Raw genomic sequence first — 19,687 nt, forward strand, 5'->3', positions numbered from 1 at the left:
GAGCCAAAGCAACACCACCCAAAATACCTTATGATGTAAGGAGACCAATGTAACTGAACAGCGGGCAGAAAAGACTGCCACCACCCAATTTCAGTGGTCAATCTGGGCATCACCAAGGAAGTTAAGCAGAGATCCTGTAACTTTCTGTGTGATACAATATGAAGGACACAGCATCACCTAGGATATCCAACGTATCTTCAACCTGAGACTCAACCAAGTATTTAGATATAAATTTTAATTTACATTAAATACAAGAGATAGAAAAACAAGCTAAATGACATGAGAATAAACTGGACAAATTCAAAAGGTCTGAAACATATGACTTAGTCTCTGCTCAAATGTCTTTTTAAAAGGCAAGGAGGGGAGGAATGGGTATCCCTTATTTTTAAAAGACTTAAGGGTTGGGGTGCCTGGGTGGCTCAGTCGTTAAGCCTCTGCCTTCCACTTGGGTCATGGTCCCAGGGTCCTAGGATCCAGGCCAACATCAGGCTTCCTGCTCAGCAGGAAGCCTGCTTCTCCCTCTCCCACTCCACCTGCTGTGTTCCCTCTCTCACTGTGCCTTTCTCTGTCAAATAAATGAATAAAAATCTTCCAAAACATTTTTTTAAATAAAAAAAAAAAGACTTAAGGATTCTAAGAGCCAAGTTCATAGGTACAATGCTATCTGGATATTGTTCTAGACGAACAAGCCATAAAGAACATTTTTGAGCCAACCAGAGAAATTTGAAAATGATCTGGGCATTATATGAGATAAAAGATGACTGAAATGGAAAAGCACACATTACTGACTAAAAAAAAAAGGTTTCAAAAGAGAATACACAGCATTATGCCATAATCGAATAAGAATGCATATATACCCATATAGACATATGTAGACAAAAAGATTACAAACTAAGGTACTAAAAGTAATCATCTCTAGGAGGTGGGAATATATATTTTTCTCATTTTTGTTTTTTATTTTCTGTTGTTGATACAATGCCTGCACTATTTCTGTAAGAGATTTTTAAAAATTGTTTGCTTTATAATTACCTCCAGGTCTATTTACCAAGTATCATGACAAAATATTGTTTTGTCCCACGTGACTTAAATTCAGCTCTGTATTTAGTTTTTAAAAAATGATGAATTTCTATCAATATATATATATGTATATACACATACATACACACAAATATGTAATGAAAAAAGATTTAAGTAGCATTTACTATGTGGCAATTTTGTCAATTTAAGAATATATAAATTCACCCCCAATCTCAAAGGGTTCTTCTACTATGGAGACTCCAAAACTACTAGGATTATCACACATTACAAATAATAGCTGTCATCTATCATTCTCACCTAAGAAAGTAGTTCCACCTAAAAACATAGCTCATTCAAAGAACTATGTTCAATTATCAAAATATTTTGGGTATTATGTCCGTTCATGAGAAAGAAAAAAAGAGAGAGACTGGAGGCTCAAGTCAAGCCTACAGCAGTAGTAATTCCTGAAAGTGAATAATCTTTACTTTGTAACCCTGTCTTGGGAGCACCAACATATAGAAAATAACACTCAGAAGACAAATGAGGCAGCAGTAGGGACCCAAAGCAGTGGCAGCTTCCACCAATCCAGAATTCCTACATAAAAAATTGTAAATAGATATAAGTAAAAAATTTAAGTTGAATTTTTCTGAGCAATGCAACAGCAAAATATTTCTTATTCAAAGTAATAGTAATTACTGCTCCTAATGAACTTTCCAACTGAATGCTTAATTTCAGTAAAGACACTAGTATGATTTTCAGCCTTACAGAAAAGCACAATAATACATGCCCCTTGAAATGCAGTCATTTTAACCAGGACTAAACTCCAATGTATCCTTGCACTATGAATACTAATAAAGGAGTTAAAGTTGCAAAGGAAACCATTTGTCTCTAATTATACATAAATAGGAATGTTATATACTCATTAAAGTAAACTCAGTTGGCCCCCTTTCATTCACTTAATTATTCAAACACACAGTGAACATTCCATGCAAGGGGCAGTGAGAGCAGAGGCTAAGTAAGCAAAGACTACTGCACTGGAAAAGTCCCTACTCTGTCAGGAAAGACAGATAGACACACAGACATGCAGCGGTGCCACATGACTTATATTCTACTGAATATAAGACCGAAATATTTTAAGAGATAAAGAGAGAGGGGCTAATTCTAATTAAAGCTTTACAAAATAGGTGATATGTTAGAAAATCCTTAAGAAGTCAGTCAGACATCAGTAGACAGAAGAACAAACAAGCAATCAGAACACTTCAGGCAGGGAACAGAACAGGGATGCGGAAATACATACAACATTAGGAAGCAGCAAGCAGGCCAGTGTGGCTCACACACAGAGCTGTATGGAGAAGGCAGGACAGAAGACTGCATTTAGTTTGAAGGAAGCTGTGAGAGGGAGTTCAATTTAACCAGACATATAAGAAGTCAAAGGCCAGAATCGGCGTGGGGGTCTCTGACAGAGCAACAATCCAATGCTTCCTTTACATAGAATCTAAACATCCAGTCTTCTGAAGGTTTCATTTTTCACAGATCCTCACCTTTCTTATTCACAGTTTGAGATTTTACCCAAGACTTTAACCTCCATCATAAGTTAGAAAGATGCAAAGAACATGTACCACACTACAGGAAATACATTCCCATTTATAAGGAGTCAATCCCATTTACAATTGCATTCAAAACCATAAGATACCTAGGAATAAACCTAACCAAAGAGACACAGAATCTATACTCAGAAAACTATAAAGTACTCATGAAAGAAATTGAGGAAGACACAAAGAAATGGAAAAATGTTCCATGCTCCTGGATTGGAAGAATAAATATTGTGAAAATGTCTATGCTACCTAAAGCAATCTACACATTTAATGCAATTCCTATCAAAGTACCATCCATCTTTTTCAAAGAAATGGAACAAATAATTCTAAAATTTATATGGAACCAGAAAAGACCTCGAATAGCCAAAGGGATATTGAAAAAGAAAGCCAACGTTGGTGGCATCACAATTCCGGACTTCAAGCTCTATTACAAAGCTGTCATCATCAAGACAACATGGTACTGGCACAAAAACAGACACATAGATCAATGGAACAGAATAGAGAGCCCAGAAATAGACCCTCAAATCTATGGTCAACTAATCTTCGACAAAGCAGGAAAGAATGTCCAATGGAAAAAAGACAGCCTTTTCAATAAATGGTGCTGGGAAAATTGGACAGCCACATGCAGAAAAATGAAATTGGACCATTTCCTTACACCACACACAAAAATAGACTCAAAATGGATGAAGGACCTCAATGTACGAAAGGAATCCATCAAAATCCTTGAGGAGAACACAGGCAGCAACCTCTTCGACCTCTGCCGCAGCAATATCTTCCTAGGAACAACGCAAAAGGCAAGGGAAGCAAGGGAAAAAATGAACTACTGGGATTTCATCAAGATCAAAAGCTTTTGCACAGCAAAGGAAACAGTTAACAAAATCAAAAGACAACTGACAGAATGGGAGAAGATATTTGCAAACGACATATCAGATAAAGGACTAGTGTCCAGAATCTATAAAGAACTTAGCAAACTCAACACCCAAAGAACAAATAATCCAATCAAGAAATGGGCAGAAGACATGAACAGACATTTCTGCAAAGAAGACATCCAGATGGCGAACAGACACATGAAAAAGTGCTCCATATCACTCGGCATCAGGGAAATACAAATCAAAACCACAATGAGATATCACCTCACACCAGTCAGAATGGCTAAAATCAACAAGTCAGGAAATGACAGATGCTGGCGAGGATGCGGAGAAAGGGGAACCCTCCTACACTGTTGGTGGGAATGCAAGCTGGTGCAGCCACTCTGGAAAACAGCATGGAGGTTCCTCAAAATGTTGAAAATAGAACTGCCCTATGACCCAGCAATTGCACTATTGGGTATTTACCCTAAAGATACAAATGTAGTGATCCAAAGGGACACATGCACCCGAATGTTTATAGCAGCAATGTCCACAATAGCCAAACTATGGAAAGAACCTAGATGTCCATCAACAGATGAATGGATCAAGAAGATGTGGTATATATACACAATGGAATACTATGCAGCCATCAAAAGAAATGAAATCTTGCCATTTGCAACAACATGGATGGAACTAGAGCGTATCATGCTTAGCGAAATAAGTGAAGCAGAGAAAGACAACTATCACATGATCTCCCTGATATGAGGAAGTGGTGATGCAACATGGAGGCTTAAGTGGGTAGAAGAAGAATAAATGAAACAAGATGGGATTGGGAGGGAGACAAACCATAAGTGACTCTTAATCTCACAAAACAAACTGAGGGTTGCCGGGGGGAGGGGGTTTGGGAGAAGGGGGTGGGATTATGGACATTGGGGAGGGTATGTGCTTTGGTGAGTGCTGTGAAGTGTGTAAACCTGGTGATTCACAGACCTGTACCCCTGGGGATAAAAATATATGTTTATAAAAAATAAAAAATTAAAGATTTAAACAACAAAAAAAAAATCCTAGCAACCCTACAAGGTAATATTTCCATTTCATGAATGACAAAATTGAGGGTCAAAAAGACTGGGTAATTTGCATTAAGTTCCACAGCCAGTAAGTACTGAGTTATGATTCAAACCAGTTAGGTACAAACCCAGCTTTTTATACCATGCTGCCTCATAAAAGATTAAGAGTTCCTTATATTTCCAAATCAGTAACAAAAATATAAAAGCTTCAAAGGAAGCAGGTTCAAATGAAAGTGAATTTACTAATCAAATGTTAAAGCTGAAAAACTTTTAAAAGACAATACAGAATCACTGGAATTTCCAAAACTGAGTAATGAATTATAAGACACATATTTCTTATGACATGAATTATACCAATGCATGTCCAATTTGACTTTTTTGCTTCCTAATGTTAAAATTTCTGACATGCTTTTTTTGGACAATTTAAACCAAATAAAAATAACTGAGAAAACCATATATATATATATATATATATATATATATATATATATATATATATATATATTTCTAATACGGAATAGTGTTAACTTGCAATTACCAGATATACTTTCAAATAACGAGAGTGTTTCATATGAAATTCTCATCTTATTACTTATAAATGCTGCGCATAAAGAATTATACTAACTAGATCACTGCAGGAAGCCAAATATTTTTGCCATCTAGTGATCTACTCGCAGGCAATGTGGCAACATGGTCAAGAACATATGCTCCGGGCACCTGGGTGGCTCAGCGGGTTAAGCCGCTGCCTTCGGCTCAGGTCATGATCTCAGGATCCTGGGATAGAGTCCCGCATGGGCACTCTGCTCAGCAGGGAGCCTGCTTCCTCCTTTCTCTCTCTGCCTGCCTCTATGCCTACTTGTGATCTCTGTCAAATAAATAAATAAAATCTTAAAAAAAAAAAAAAGAACATATGCTCCAAGAGCCAAGCTGCCTGGATTTGAACTCTAGCTTCACTTACTAAGTCATCTTTTGCAAGTTACCCATCTTCAGTTCCCTGTGTAAAATGGGACTGTTAGGAGGTAACATTTTCTTTTCTTCTCTGCTTAATTTTTAATCAAGCTTTTATTTAAATTCCAGTTAGTTAACATACAGTATAGTATTAATTTCAGGTATAGAAATTATTAATTATTGTATACTAATTAATTGTATACTAACTAACTGGAATTTAAATAAAAGTTTGAATTAAAAATTAAACAGAAAGTGTTACCTTCATTAAAAAACAAGTACTTATCACATAGGGTTGTGATAAGGATTAAATGCATTAACCTATGGGAAACAACTAGAACATAGTGATAGCTGTCTATCAGTTAAACAAATGGGACAGAACTATACCATTAGTGCTTACTGTAACGATTTGGATATTTTTTTTTTCCAATGACATTCTTTACTGAATAACCTAATCCTTCTAAAGAGCATCAAAGTCTAATAGAAACCTTAACTCTTTGAAATCTTGACTATAGCAATTTGCCTTTTAAGTATTTAACTTCAGAACAAATGTAAAATATTCCCAAATTTCCCAAAGGGAACAAAACAAAAGACTGCTTTCCCCTTGCTATCAGTGGCTACATGAAGTAAGCAGAGAGGTAAAAGGAATTTTTGTCGGCCCTCAGAGGGACAGCTACCATTGCTATGGCAGATCTGCAGACACAGACATACGACATTCAGTACATGACCTTTCACCCCACCTCTAAGCAAACATGCTCAGTTTGTTTTGTTTTAATTCAGGTATAATTTACATACAATAAAATACAAGATCTTAAGTGATTCATTGATGAGTTTTGATAATCATATATATCATGTTGGAGAGTCTTGATTCAAGTGCTGCAACAATCCCCTCTCAAACATAGAATGCTGACTGCAAGAAAGAAAATAATAAATGATAATTAAGTTCTAAAGCCTGTCCACAGAAGTCAATTTCACCAATAACAGAACTGACACACTATAAAATGATGCAGCTAGTATATGAGCTAACTCAATTTTTACTGGTTGTTCTTAACATCCAATCCTGACTTAAAACACTAAAAGGATATTCTAAGTTACACCAAATTAACAAAATGCCTTTAGAAAAAAACATGTGAGCTGAGATTTCATATTGACCTTGTCTCAAAATTTTACTTGTACCCAAATTAATGTCATTTGCACTACAAATTTAACTAGAATTTTCAAATAGAGAATAACCAAAAATAGCTCTGTAAGCCTTATTTTATGTGTCCCTGAATATAGACAGTCTTATTTTAAGTACAATTATTAAAAATAAAGCACTTCTGAAGTTTCTTTGTAGTACTACTCAACGTAATATATAGATATACTTATCCCCAAACAAGTTATAAACTAAAATACCAGTATACAGTACTAGTATTCAAACCAGTAACACCTTTTTTCTGCCACAATTATTTTAAGAAAAATTACTTCCACAGATCACATATAAGTTATTTTAAAAATTCTAGTTAACTGGAAGCGGTAACATACATGGAACGCAGATGGCAAATAGAAAGTGACATGTGGATTACAGAGGTAGTGATCAAAAAGCAGTAAGAGCAAACCTGAAGTTGCCTAGCTCACAAGAGGAACTGACGTTGAGCTGAATCGGCAGCAGGAATGAAGGAATAAAGTCAGACTAACAAGAGGAGACAAGAAGAATCGAAAGCTAGTTAGTAAATACCAAGACTGCAGCATTTAATTCTATTTTCCAGGAATTTCTGGAACTTTTCCCCTGCTTTCTGTCAGGGCTATCAACCAACAGATGCTTAAGGGTCAGGTGAGGGGAAAAAAAATTCAGCCACTGATTCATAAGCTACATCAGGTCTACATTTTTTTTCCAACAAATTTTAACAAGTTTAAAATTAACAAAGAGTTTCCATGTATGTCACAGTTATATCCATATCAGCAACTTCACTAATCAAATTATGCTTTAAACAACTGCCACTCATAGACTTATACGGGAGTCTCATTTAATGCAAGATTTTTTATTTCTGACTAGGTATTCTTTTTCTCTATTAAATGTGTAAAATGTTTGTATCTGGTTTCTAAATTGAAGATTCATATTGGTAGGAAAGCAGAAAAAGGAGATGCTGATTTTTCCAGTTGATAAAGTGCTAATTGCATTATTTGAGAACAATTTGTCCTAACATATAAAGCATATAAATATTCCTGTACAGAGCAAATTAATGCTGCCTAAAATCTGATTTTATAAAGTGAAAAGGGTGCGTAAGCACCAAAGCCTAAACTACAGAAATATTAAAAATATTTCTCAAAAAAATACAGAAAACTACAAAAATATTAAAAATATTGCTCCAAAAAAATTGGGGATTTTTAAGAATAAAGCATAGTGGTCAGAAACAGCACAGGACACAGGAACATTTGTTTAAATATTCCCAAAGTGCCAGGCCTGCATTAAAATACTTCATGCATAATGTCATTTGTTTGTTTGTTTGTTTATTTTTATTATGTTATGTTAGTCACCATACAGTAAACCATTAGTTTTTGATGTAGTGTTCCATGATTCATTGTGCATAGTGTCATTTAATAAATAGAAGACCAAAGTTCCATTCTCAGCTTTGCAACTTAAAAGCCTATGACTTCAGGTAAGTTACTAAGTCTCTGGGCCTCAAATATTTTTGTTTCTTTTTTCTGCAAAATGATGATCCTAACACCTAGTGTAATTTCTTTATTGGTTGTTTCAAGGATCAAATGCGGTATCTGGAAATATCTTTAAAACTATAAACTGTAAAGGGCTATTAGAATTGTAATAAGAAGCTGTTATGATTTGAGGTTGCATGGACTAGAAATATCCTGTTATTTAATTTTAGTTTCAATGTCTCATTACAAGGCAACTCAATATGATGTTTTTATAAACAAATTATAAAAGAAAAGAATTCTAATATATTCACTTAAATCCACTTTAACATAAATTTTAGGTTCCTTTTAACACTTCTAAATTAGCTGCCCACAATGGCAAACCAGAAAGGAAAACTGACTGCCAAGTAATTTATGAGCTCTACTGGAGCTTTCTATTCCTCCAAACAATTAGGACCTCACAACTTCCTCTAAAATTGTTACATTATACCAACTTGCCCTGACTGAAGAGTTTATACACATTTTTGCTTTGAAAAGAAGTTTAGATGTCACTAGGTGGAGTTCTTTTTGTTGCTGTTGTAGTTTCGTTTGTTTTAAGCAGGCTCCATGCCCAGCACAGGGCTTGAACTCACAAACCGGAGTTTAAGGGTCCCATGCTCTACCAACTGAGCCAGGCTTAGATCTTACTTTCTGAAGGAAAATACCACATTATTCAAAGGTAACATCAAGAATTGCTAGTAATTCTTCTACTTAGTAGCAATACCATAAATTGGTTCATTTGGCACAAAATCTGCAATCTGTAACAAAGAACTATGAAACTGTTTTACCTTTTGTTCCAGAAACCCCACTCTAACAATGTGCACTAAGAAAACAATGTAAACTATGCAAAGATAGTCACAATATGCTGTTTTTAAAGGGAAAAAATGGAAATAATCCTAACACAGCACAGTAAGCAATGCCTGATATTTAGCCCAATGAAATGCTACCTATATAGCTTTAAAAATGACAAATACCCACTGACAGATAAAAATTAAGTTGTGAATACCTAAGAATGTAATTATGAGCATAAACACATTAACAAAGAGGGAATGATAATTTCCAGTGACAAATACCTGACACATAATCAACTTCTTCTATTGTTTAAATTGAAGATTACAGTTTTAAACAAATACTTTTTAAAGGAACAATCAAGGCCCTCTGAACTTTATTTAAATGTAAGCAAACCAGAACCACAGAAAAATATCTAATCAAGTCACTGATAATGCTAGCAATGCTCCAAAACCCAAAGTACAATTTTTGTGTGTATTAGCTAAGGGATTATTCCTCTCAACAAATTTAATCAATTTTTCTTCAGAGCTGTTATGAAATAATGTATCTACAACTGTTCAAACCTACATCTGTGAACCTCTAAAATTTAAGTTGCCCAACTAACTGGTTTTAACGAGCGTAAGAAACAATTACCTCCTTCCTAGCTCTCTGGACGAATACGATAATGCAGATTTCCTGTTTCAGAACTCTGCTGCTGTTAAAATACACACACGTAAACCCCGCCCCCTCCCTGCCATGGTTCTGCTCCCACTAACAAACATCCAAGATTGACTACCAATGACAAATCAAATAAAATATGGTTGTAACTTACAGAACAACTTTCAGAAAGATCATCAGTCCAATATGCATTAGATATACTTGTCAGCATTATATACCTGAACTATAAGCCAAACGCTAACCTAATTTTCTATAGCAAAATTATAATAAAGTATATGAAAAATTAAGAAACTTAAGATTATGACATCAATCCAGCATTATTGTAAAGTACATAAGAGTGTATCTTTTACACTCTAATCTTTATATTCAGTGTTAGGTTTATGGTACTTCTGTAGTTCATTTCATTATAAAAGCCATGCTTTTCATCATTTAATTTACCAGAGATAACTATCTAAAACACTAAATTTGGGCTGCTCTTTCAGGTCACTAACTTTCACAGAAAGAAAGACATTCCAACAGGTAAGACAAAAAAGATGATAAGGAATGTATTAATAGTTTGAGAACAAAGGCCTAATAATATTTAGTGCAAATTTTCTCAATACTAGTAAACTACATTAAAAAAAAAACACAACAGATTCTAACATTTCCAACTCTATTGATCTTCTAGGTGCAGCCGTGCACAAATTTCCTAATGTTCGAAACTACTACACATACATAATACGAAGGAAAAAAGCTCAATACAAAACGTATCGCCAGCAAGTGGGTTTTCATTTTCCTACTAATTAAGCTAAAACTGTAAAATTTCTAAATTTACTTCTATCAAATTTACCTTTCAATGAAACCACTGCTAATTTGAACCATTTTAATGGAAGAAAGCTCCAAACAAGTGTGTGCTAGGCTGCTTCATTTTATATTTGGCTTTAATATAACAGACCCAAATCTCTTTATTTTATATCTAAGCCACGACATCATCTAGAAATGACTTGCTTTTTTTTTTTTCCCAAGTGGCAAAAATAGTTTTGCCTAACTGCTGTATTTTAATCCTGGAAGGGTTTATACTAATATAAACTAGAAATACAGGTCTACTTTAAAATATTAAGGCACAGATATTGGCATTTATTACTACATTAATAAGAATCATATTACTGATTTTATGAAAACTGCCTTGGTTCTAATACTGAAAAACATGATTTATATTCTCACTGAGGATATTTTTATCATTATATCAACTTTATAATCACTTGAATAAGTGGATCATCAAAAAAAACCTCTGAAATTACATATACTAAAATACTAGCGAAAATTCATATTTTAAATTTTAGTAATATGCAGATTTAAATATACTAAAAAATATGAGAGCAAGTCTACATTGCTTGGTTTGAAAAGGCAGTACTTTTAGTTTTAGTCATCTACCCATAAATGCTTGTTCCTAAAGCAAGTATCATTTTAGTATAAATCCAATTATCACAATTGGGGGAAAAAAGCACAATTACTAATCAATTAGTTGTGGAATCTTCATATGCAAAGGAGAATATACAGAAAAACTTCGAAAATTATTAAGCTGAAACATGAAAGATAAAAAGGGAGATAACTCTGTCAACCAAAAAACTGTTGAAAAACATTAAAAGGTCAACATACAGAAAAACAGAAATACCAACAGTTAGATGGGAGGGACAGAAATGAAAACAAGGGAAAGGAGCTCATAACACCTCACACCCTTTAAATACTATTAGGCAAACAAAACAGGTAAAGACTGAATATTTGGATAAAAATCTCACCTACATACATGCTCCCTCACTTAATATAAGAGATAGAATTTACACACATATTATCTGTTTATCCAAAAGGGCACCATTCTCTTCATGACCTACCACTCAGACCCAAACAAATTCTATAAAGTGATGCTTATCAAACAATCTACTTTCATCAGACATGAGTTTTAAATTGGCAAGATGATTCTTACACAAAAAATAGAGGCCCTAAACACAAAGTTAGATCCTATCTACACTGAAATAGTATGCCTGATCATATTAATCATTTGGCATAACAAACTTCTCAGTAAAAATATCAATAAATAAAGTAGATTAAAACTAATCAGACCCTATTAAGCCCAATATGCAATTTTAAAGACATTTATCCAACCTGGCAACACCAGTTCTTGGGGTGGGGGAGGGAGGGTGTGAAAAGGAATTATGTTACAGAAACAACTTATATATATTGTAGCTTGAAAAAGCAAAATTTTAAATGGGAAAAATCACTTCACAGCAGAAAGACAAGAACTGAGTTGTACAAGAAAGCAGAGGACCTGAAAAATATTTAAAGCAAATATTTAAGGAATACATATTAAATCAGTTCTCTGATGAAGTTCCATAATAATGAATTCCTATATATCAACTTTTAGGAAAATTACAGCTTAAAACTATCAAAATCTCATATAACTTAATATCTCAAGATAAAACATGGTGTTCCCACTTAAATATCCAAATAATCTTGTAAAACTAAATGACTAAAAGCCAGACTTCCATTACATAAGCTTTAGTTCTCAACCAATATCTTCACATTTTATAAGAAAAATATAAACACTGGCATAACCTCTAAGCTTTATTTTTGCAAAAGCTTAAAATTTGGTATTAGTCTTTAAAGACTATAATTAATAGATGATTCCAAAAAACAGAAATGTCAAAACCACTCATATCACTAGATTATCTTAACTTTTTCCTGTATTTGAGTAACAGATGGCAAACGTTAGTTCTTGGACACTACACAGTAATCACAATCTGTGTGAACTTTTCAGTATTAAAAAGAATCCAAATAGCCTTAATAACCAGCATGTGAGTGTATTTTACAGTATTACCTATAATCCTGATCATAGTGAACAGAAACTAGATATGTGAAAATGCATCAGACTTTTTGGTGTGCTGATTCTTATTTTCCATAAATTTCCTACAACTAGCCCATGAAAACTATCCAGATGTCAGACTGCTTCTTCAGTTTTCAAAAAACATAGATGCACACATTTACAAAGTATTTTTACCATTACTTCATTTCCATTAGTACCAAAAAGGTATATAGCATACCTAGATCAAAATTTCCTTATGCTTATTGAAAGAATTTTATCTCATTTAAAAAATGTTACTCTAACAAGTAATTTTGTTTAAAAAAGAGAAGAGTTTGTTTCTTCCTCAATACTTTTGTTCTAAGTACATGAATTAATACATTTGCTCAAGACATCATTTAGCTAATAAGGTTAAAATTATCTCCCTGTTTTAATACATGACTCTTAAAAATAAACTCTGTAATAAATAAATAAATAAATAAAATGGAACACTAATGGGCAACTAAAAGGAATGAACCATTGATACAATAACTTAGATGAATATTAAAGGTGTTATGTCGAGGGAAAGAAACTAATCCCAAAGTGACATACATACAAATCTATGTAACATTTGAACTGACAGTGGCAGAGCGCACAGGAGTGAAGAGGCTGTGGTTATAAAAGGGCTAATAGTAGAGGTCCTTATGATAATGGAACTATAGAGTATTTTGACTATGGGGCAGATACGCAAAACCTACACAAGTGACAAAGTTGTACTGTACTAAATGTATGCAAACAAATGAAGAGAAGAAAAACTGGAGAGATCTTTCTTAGGCCCCAAAATTTTATCAATGTCAATATCCTGGATATGATATATATATATATATATTTTTTTTCTGGATATGATATTTATACAACAGTTTTGCAAAATGTTACCATTAGTGAAAACTGGGTGAACTGTTCCCAGGACTTGCATATATCGTTTCTTAAAAGTGCACTGGAATCTGTAGTCATCTCATAAAAAGAAGTATTTCAATTTAAAAAATTAGCAAGATGGTAGTTCACCTAAGAACTTGCTCCAAATAAGAGCATTAAAATAGAAGCTAGCGATGATCAGAAAGGATAAGAAAGCAAGAGTCAACTCTATCGTATAAAAAAAAATTGACTTTATTTTTTTTAAGATTTTATTTATTTATTTGACAGAGAGAAATCACAAGTAGATGGAGAGGCAGGCAGAGAGAGAGAGAGGGAAGCAGGCTCCCTGCTGAGCAGAGAGCCCGATGCGGGCCTCGATCCCAGGATCCTGAGATCATGACCTGAGCCAAAGGCAGCGGCTTAACCCACTGAGCCACCCAGATGCCCCCAAAATTGACTTTAAATTAAAAGAGAGATATAAACTACAGAAAGATGGAATTAGATATACCATACAAACAATAATCATAAGAAGCTGATGTAGTTATACTAATTAAAAAAAAAAAAAAAGATTTCAGGAAAAGGAATTTCACCAGGAATAAAGAGGAAAATTTCACAATGAGAAAGAAGATACAACAATCTTAACGCAACTGTACCTTAAATGAGAGCTTCGTTATGTGAGAAACGGACAACAAAAAAACACAAAATCACAATTACACCTGGAAACTTCAACATACCTTTCTCAGGAATTGATAAAACAACTGAAAGGGAAAGGAAGCATGAATATGTATAAGCTGCAACCAACTGACATTTTAGAACATCTTGTGCAGTAACAGCAGAGTACAGTCTTCCCAAGTCACATGGAACATTCACCAAGAAAGATAAACTTAAGGAAAACCATAAAGATTATATTCTCTGAACACCAAACAAGTCAGAAATGAAAAGAGTATTTGGGGGCACCTGGGTGGCTCAGTGGGTTAAAGCCTCTGCCTTCAGCTCAGGTCATGATCCCAGGGTCCTGGGATCGAGCCCCGCATCTGGCTGTCTGCTCAGCAGGGAGACTGCTTTCTCCTCTCTCTTTCTCTCTGCCTGCCTCTCTGCCTACTTGTGATCTCTGTCTGTGAAATAAATAAATAAATAAAATCTTCAAAAAAAAAAAAAAAGAAAGAAAAGAAAAGAGTATCTGGAAAAAATTCCAAATATGTAGAAATCACACATGCTTTTCTAAGTAACTCATGGTAGGGTGGGTGGAGAGACCTTAAGGTAAATTAGAAAATATTTTTAACTAAATGAAAATGAACCCATAACTTCCCAGAATTTCTAGATCCTGGAGAGAAAATCAGAACTTTAAAAAACTTATAATTAAAATGAAAACATTATTAAAGCCAATGAAAACCCAGCTTTCATTTTAAGAAGTTAAAAAAAGAACCACCCGCAGAGTGAAGGAAAAGATAAAAATAGTAGAGAAGTGGACATAAGTCAATGAAATAGAAAAAGCACAGAGAAAAATCAGTGAAACAAAAAGTTCAATCTTTTGAAAAATGTAATCAGTAAAACTGATAAATTTCCTGCAAACCAAGGAAGGAAAAGAGAGAAAACAAATTACCAATGTAAAAACGCGAGGGGCAACCAGCACAGATCATACAGACGTCATTCTTTATGAATAGTGACACAACCGTCTTTAACACAGAATCTGCAAATCAAACTCAGCAATATATAAAGGACAGATCACAACCAAGTAGATTTTTACAGAAATACAAGGTTGTTTGAACATTTAGAAATAAGTAAGTGTAATTAATTGCATCAGAAGAATTTCAGAAGGAATCATATGATTATTAGATTTTGTGCTTAAAAGGCCAAAAGAAAAAATATCGACATTTATTTATGATAAAACTCTGAGCAAAATTGAATTAAAAACAACATTCTGTACCTGAGAAACCCACAGCTGACATGAAACATACAATAATCGACTCAGTGCTGTCCCTTAAGACAGAGTAAGGCAAGGATGTCTTTTGACACCAGTTCATTCCGCATTGTAGTGAGAATGCAGAAAAGGAAAAAAAAAGTTAACAGCATCAAGGTTGAAAAGAAAGAAGCAAGTACAGGTGACATGATCATATACAATCAGAAAATCTTATGGAGTCAAAAAAGCTACCAAGACGATGTTTGTTTATCAAGATTACAGAAAACAAGGTCAATACACAAGGTTCAACCATATTGCTACAGATTAACAAAAAACTACTAAAAGTGAAATTATGTAAATAATACTACTTATAATAGCATTCAAAGCAAGAAAGGTTTAGGGATAAGCCTAACAAAACAGTATATGTTATATATATAATATATACTGTTATATTATATATATACTATTATATTAATATTATATATAATATATATACTGTTAATATTAATATAATACTTATATATATAACATAAATATAATATTATATTAATTAATACGACATTATATTAATATATATAATATATAAGTATATTAATATTAACAGTATATGTATTATATATAATATTAATATAACAGTATATATATTACATATATATTACTTGGGCAATACAAAATGCTGCTGAGAGAAAGACTGGATTTAATGGTGAGATAGATCATATTCATGGGTCAGAAAAGTTAGTATTATTAAAATGTCAACTTTACCCGACATACAGAATCAATAAAATCCTAAAAGCAATATTAAGGTAATCTTTGTTTTGTTTTGTTTTGTTTTTGGAAACTGACAAGCTCATTCTGAAATATACACAGAAATGCAAAAGATTTGAAAGGGCCAAAACAGTTCTGGACAAGAGAACAAAGTTGGAGAATTTACACAGTTTCATTTAAAGACTTATTAACAAAGATATGGGAATACAGACAACACAGAGAAGCTAAACAGATCAGTGGGACAGAGTAAAGGGTCATAGGTAGAAACCACCCCCAATACACACAAAGACAAATAATCAATTGGGGGTCTTAAAAGGTGCCAAGGTAATTTGATGGAGGAAAGACAGTCATTTCAACAAATGGTGCTGAAAAAATTGAATGCTCAAATGGAATGATATAAATTTCAACCCTTAAAACACTATACATAAAAATGTATTCCAAAGAGATCCTATACCTAACACAGAACTAAGGCATTTAGAAAACAAGGGGGAAAATCTCTGATACTATTGTTAAGATCTCTTAGAAAAGATTAGAACTGGTCAGCTGGACTTTTATCTAAATGAAAAACTTCTTCTAAAAAGCCACAAACTAGGGGGTCGGGGGGAAAGGCACAGATTGGGGGAAAATATTAAATTAAAAAAAAATCCTTATAACTCAAAAATAAGCCAAACAACCTACAAAGTGGGCAAATGATTTAAATAGATGCTTCACAAAATAAGATACACAAATGGCCAATAAGTAAGTGAAAGATGCATATCATTATTTATCAGGGACATGCAAATGAAAAAGCACAGGGAAATGCCACTATGTACGTTAATATGGTGACATTAAAAGTAACAATACCAAGTATTGACCAAAACATGAAATAATACATCTCTTACACACTGGTGACAGAAATATAAAATGGAACAAACACTTCAGAAAAGTCTGATACCACGTATGCTAATCCTACAATCCGAGAAACTTCACTTCTAAGTATTCAGCCAAGGGAAATAACAATAGGCCTATACTAAAATGCACATGAAGTTCACTGCAGCTCTGCTCGTAATAATCAAAACCTGGAAAGGGAATGGGTAAACAGAACCGTAGTACTAAACATACAATAAAATATGACTTAATCAAAAAATGAAGGTGTTACTGACAGATACTAAAACACGGATGCATCTCAAAATCAGGCTGAATGAAAGACAGACAAGGAAGAGGACATATTGTGCATCTCCATTTACATGAAATGGTATTTTAAAAAATCAGTCTAACCTAGCTACAGAAGGCAAATCACTGGTTGCCAGAGGCCAGGAGGGAGGGAGGGGGAAGTCCCAAGATTGAGAAACCTTTCTGGGTAATGGGTGTGTCCTCTTAACTGTAGGAGTCATACGTATGAGTATACTCTTATTTTTAAAACTCAAGTTGGTGACTTAAATAGGGTCTATTTAACCACATTTCAATTACTGCCCAGAGTTGATTTTTAAAAATTTGGAAGCACTATTATTTTAATAACAAAGAACTTAAAATTCTAAAAATCATTAACAGGAAAAGAGACAATATCATTATGGTCATATATTAAGCTTTATTAAAGTGAATCAACTAAGGCTAAATATATCAGTATGTATAAATAGCAAAACCATGCATTTCAAGACAAAAATAAGTTGCAAAACATGAGTTCCCACTGATATACTAGCAAAACAATGTTACACACACACACACACACACACACACACACACACACAGAAATATATGTGAAATATTACTGTAAAACTAGTTAAGACCTGAGATCAATACTAACCAAATTCAGGAAAGTGCGGAAGGTGGTACTAGTTATTGGGTATGGAATGGATTTGAGGATGGTATGCAGATACTTCAACTATTCTTGTACTACATTACTTCCAACCTGCGGCAGACACACCAATGGTTAAGATATGCCTCATAATTAGATAGATATATGAAATATTTCACTAAAACACCACCAAGTTTCTCTCCCTGGAAAGGCGGGCTATCCCTGGGTCAACAGGCCTGAATTCAATAAAGCTAAGCCATGAGGAGCTTCCTGTAAATTTCAGGTGGGACACAAAAGTCCCGGCACTCTAGGCAGTCCTCTACTTTCATTAACACACTCAATGTTACTTCTGGTTCCTGAGCCCAAGAAGAAGAAGCAGACACATCCTCAACTGTCCCTGGCTGATGGCAGTGTACATTCTGATTTGGCTCTAGTCCATGAGGAGAACCCCCAGAGTAGATTCCAGGATGAACCAGACCATCAAGCATTATTTGCAGAAGTATCAGCATAGGTTGGGGACAGACTAATCAAAAACCCTCTGACGAGGGATGGAGTGACATATGTCTCTCCAAAAGTGAAATCGGGGTCTGAGAAGAATATTCTGTTTATCTGTTCTTTTCAAAAAGCTTCAGATTCCACAGTTAATGTTTTTATACATGTCTATTTTCAGTTTTATTTCTATTAAAAATTTTGAGATCAGAGATAATATAGCTAAAGGAAAATTTCTGTCCGTATTTCTTAGAGACATTCTTCCTTCAATACAATCTTCAGATATAAGAAAGTCCAAATTTTGTTTAAGCATGCACGCTCAAAACATCTTTACGATGTCTTCTGATATCAACTGCCCTGCTCAACAAAATGGCATTTCTCGATAAAGGCTGAACCAGATTTGTGCATTCTTTGGGTATCTTCCCTATTATTTCCCTGACATACATTGAGTACAACTTGTGTATAAAGGTCTCAAAAGTATACAAGATGTTGACACTTTCCCCCAAGTGTGCTATGATTGTTATTTAAGGCCAAATTCTGGAAGAATATTTTCACACATCTGTTTGATTGACAGGATTATCTCCTATGTAAGTTCCTTATTTAATATGTTCTACTTCATAATAATCCCCCATATTTCCTACATGCATTAATAGGGTTTCTTCTACAGTCATTTTATTTGTCTTATTTCAACAGGTTTTCAGACATTCGACAAATTCAGAGTATTTCCCACTACGAGTATTGTCTTGTTTACTTTGGAAGATGAATTAGGGTAAAAATTTGCCATTCTTTACATTCATAGGGGTCATGTCCTTTGTGAATTTTCTGTGGTATTTAGAGGTATGGATCACAAGAGAAAGATTTCTCTCACTGCTGTATTTATAAATTTTCTTCCCCTGTATGTAACCTTGGATGTACTGTGATAACTGATTTCTTGGAGGTTTTCTCACTCTCAATACATTCACAGGGTTTCTCTCTTATGTGTCTTCTCTGATGTACTTTGAGGCCCGAGTTGCAACTGAACGTTTTCCCACAATGATTACATTCACAGGGTTTCTCTCTTGTATGTGTTCTCTGATGCTTAGTGAGATCTGACTTATGATAGAAGGACTTCCCACATGCACTACCCTTATAAGGTTTCTCCCCTGTGTATTCTCTGATGTACTGTGAGAACTGATTTCTCAGAAAATGACTTCCCACACTGATTACATCCATCGGGCTTCTCTCCTGTGTGAGTTCTCTGATGAATTATGAGGTGTGAACTTCTAGAGAAGCATTTCCCACACTCCTTACATTCATAAGGTTTCTCTCCTGTGTGGCCTCGCTGATGTATACTAAGGAGAGATTTGCGAGAGAAGCATTTCCCACATTCCTTACATTCATAGGGTTTTTCTCTTGTATGTGTTTTCTGATGTTTGGTGAGTTTTGACTCTTTGCAGAATGT

At 34.2% G+C, this 19,687-nt stretch overlaps 1 protein-coding gene across 3 annotated transcripts in view; it reads right to left on the reverse strand.

The window, feature by feature from the left end:
* The window catches only part of LOC123393940 (cancer-related nucleoside-triphosphatase homolog), a 63,451-nt gene that overhangs the window by 3,130 nt on the left and 40,634 nt on the right, over nucleotides 1-19,687 (reverse strand). The window lies entirely within an intron of this gene.

The sequence above is a fragment of the Mustela putorius genome, unplaced genomic scaffold (assembly GCF_011764305.1).
Source record: "Mustela putorius furo isolate JIRA1106 unplaced genomic scaffold, ASM1176430v1.1 tig00001093_pilon_pilon_pilon, whole genome shotgun sequence".
In the NCBI taxonomy this organism is placed as follows: Eukaryota; Metazoa; Chordata; class Mammalia; order Carnivora; family Mustelidae; genus Mustela; species Mustela putorius.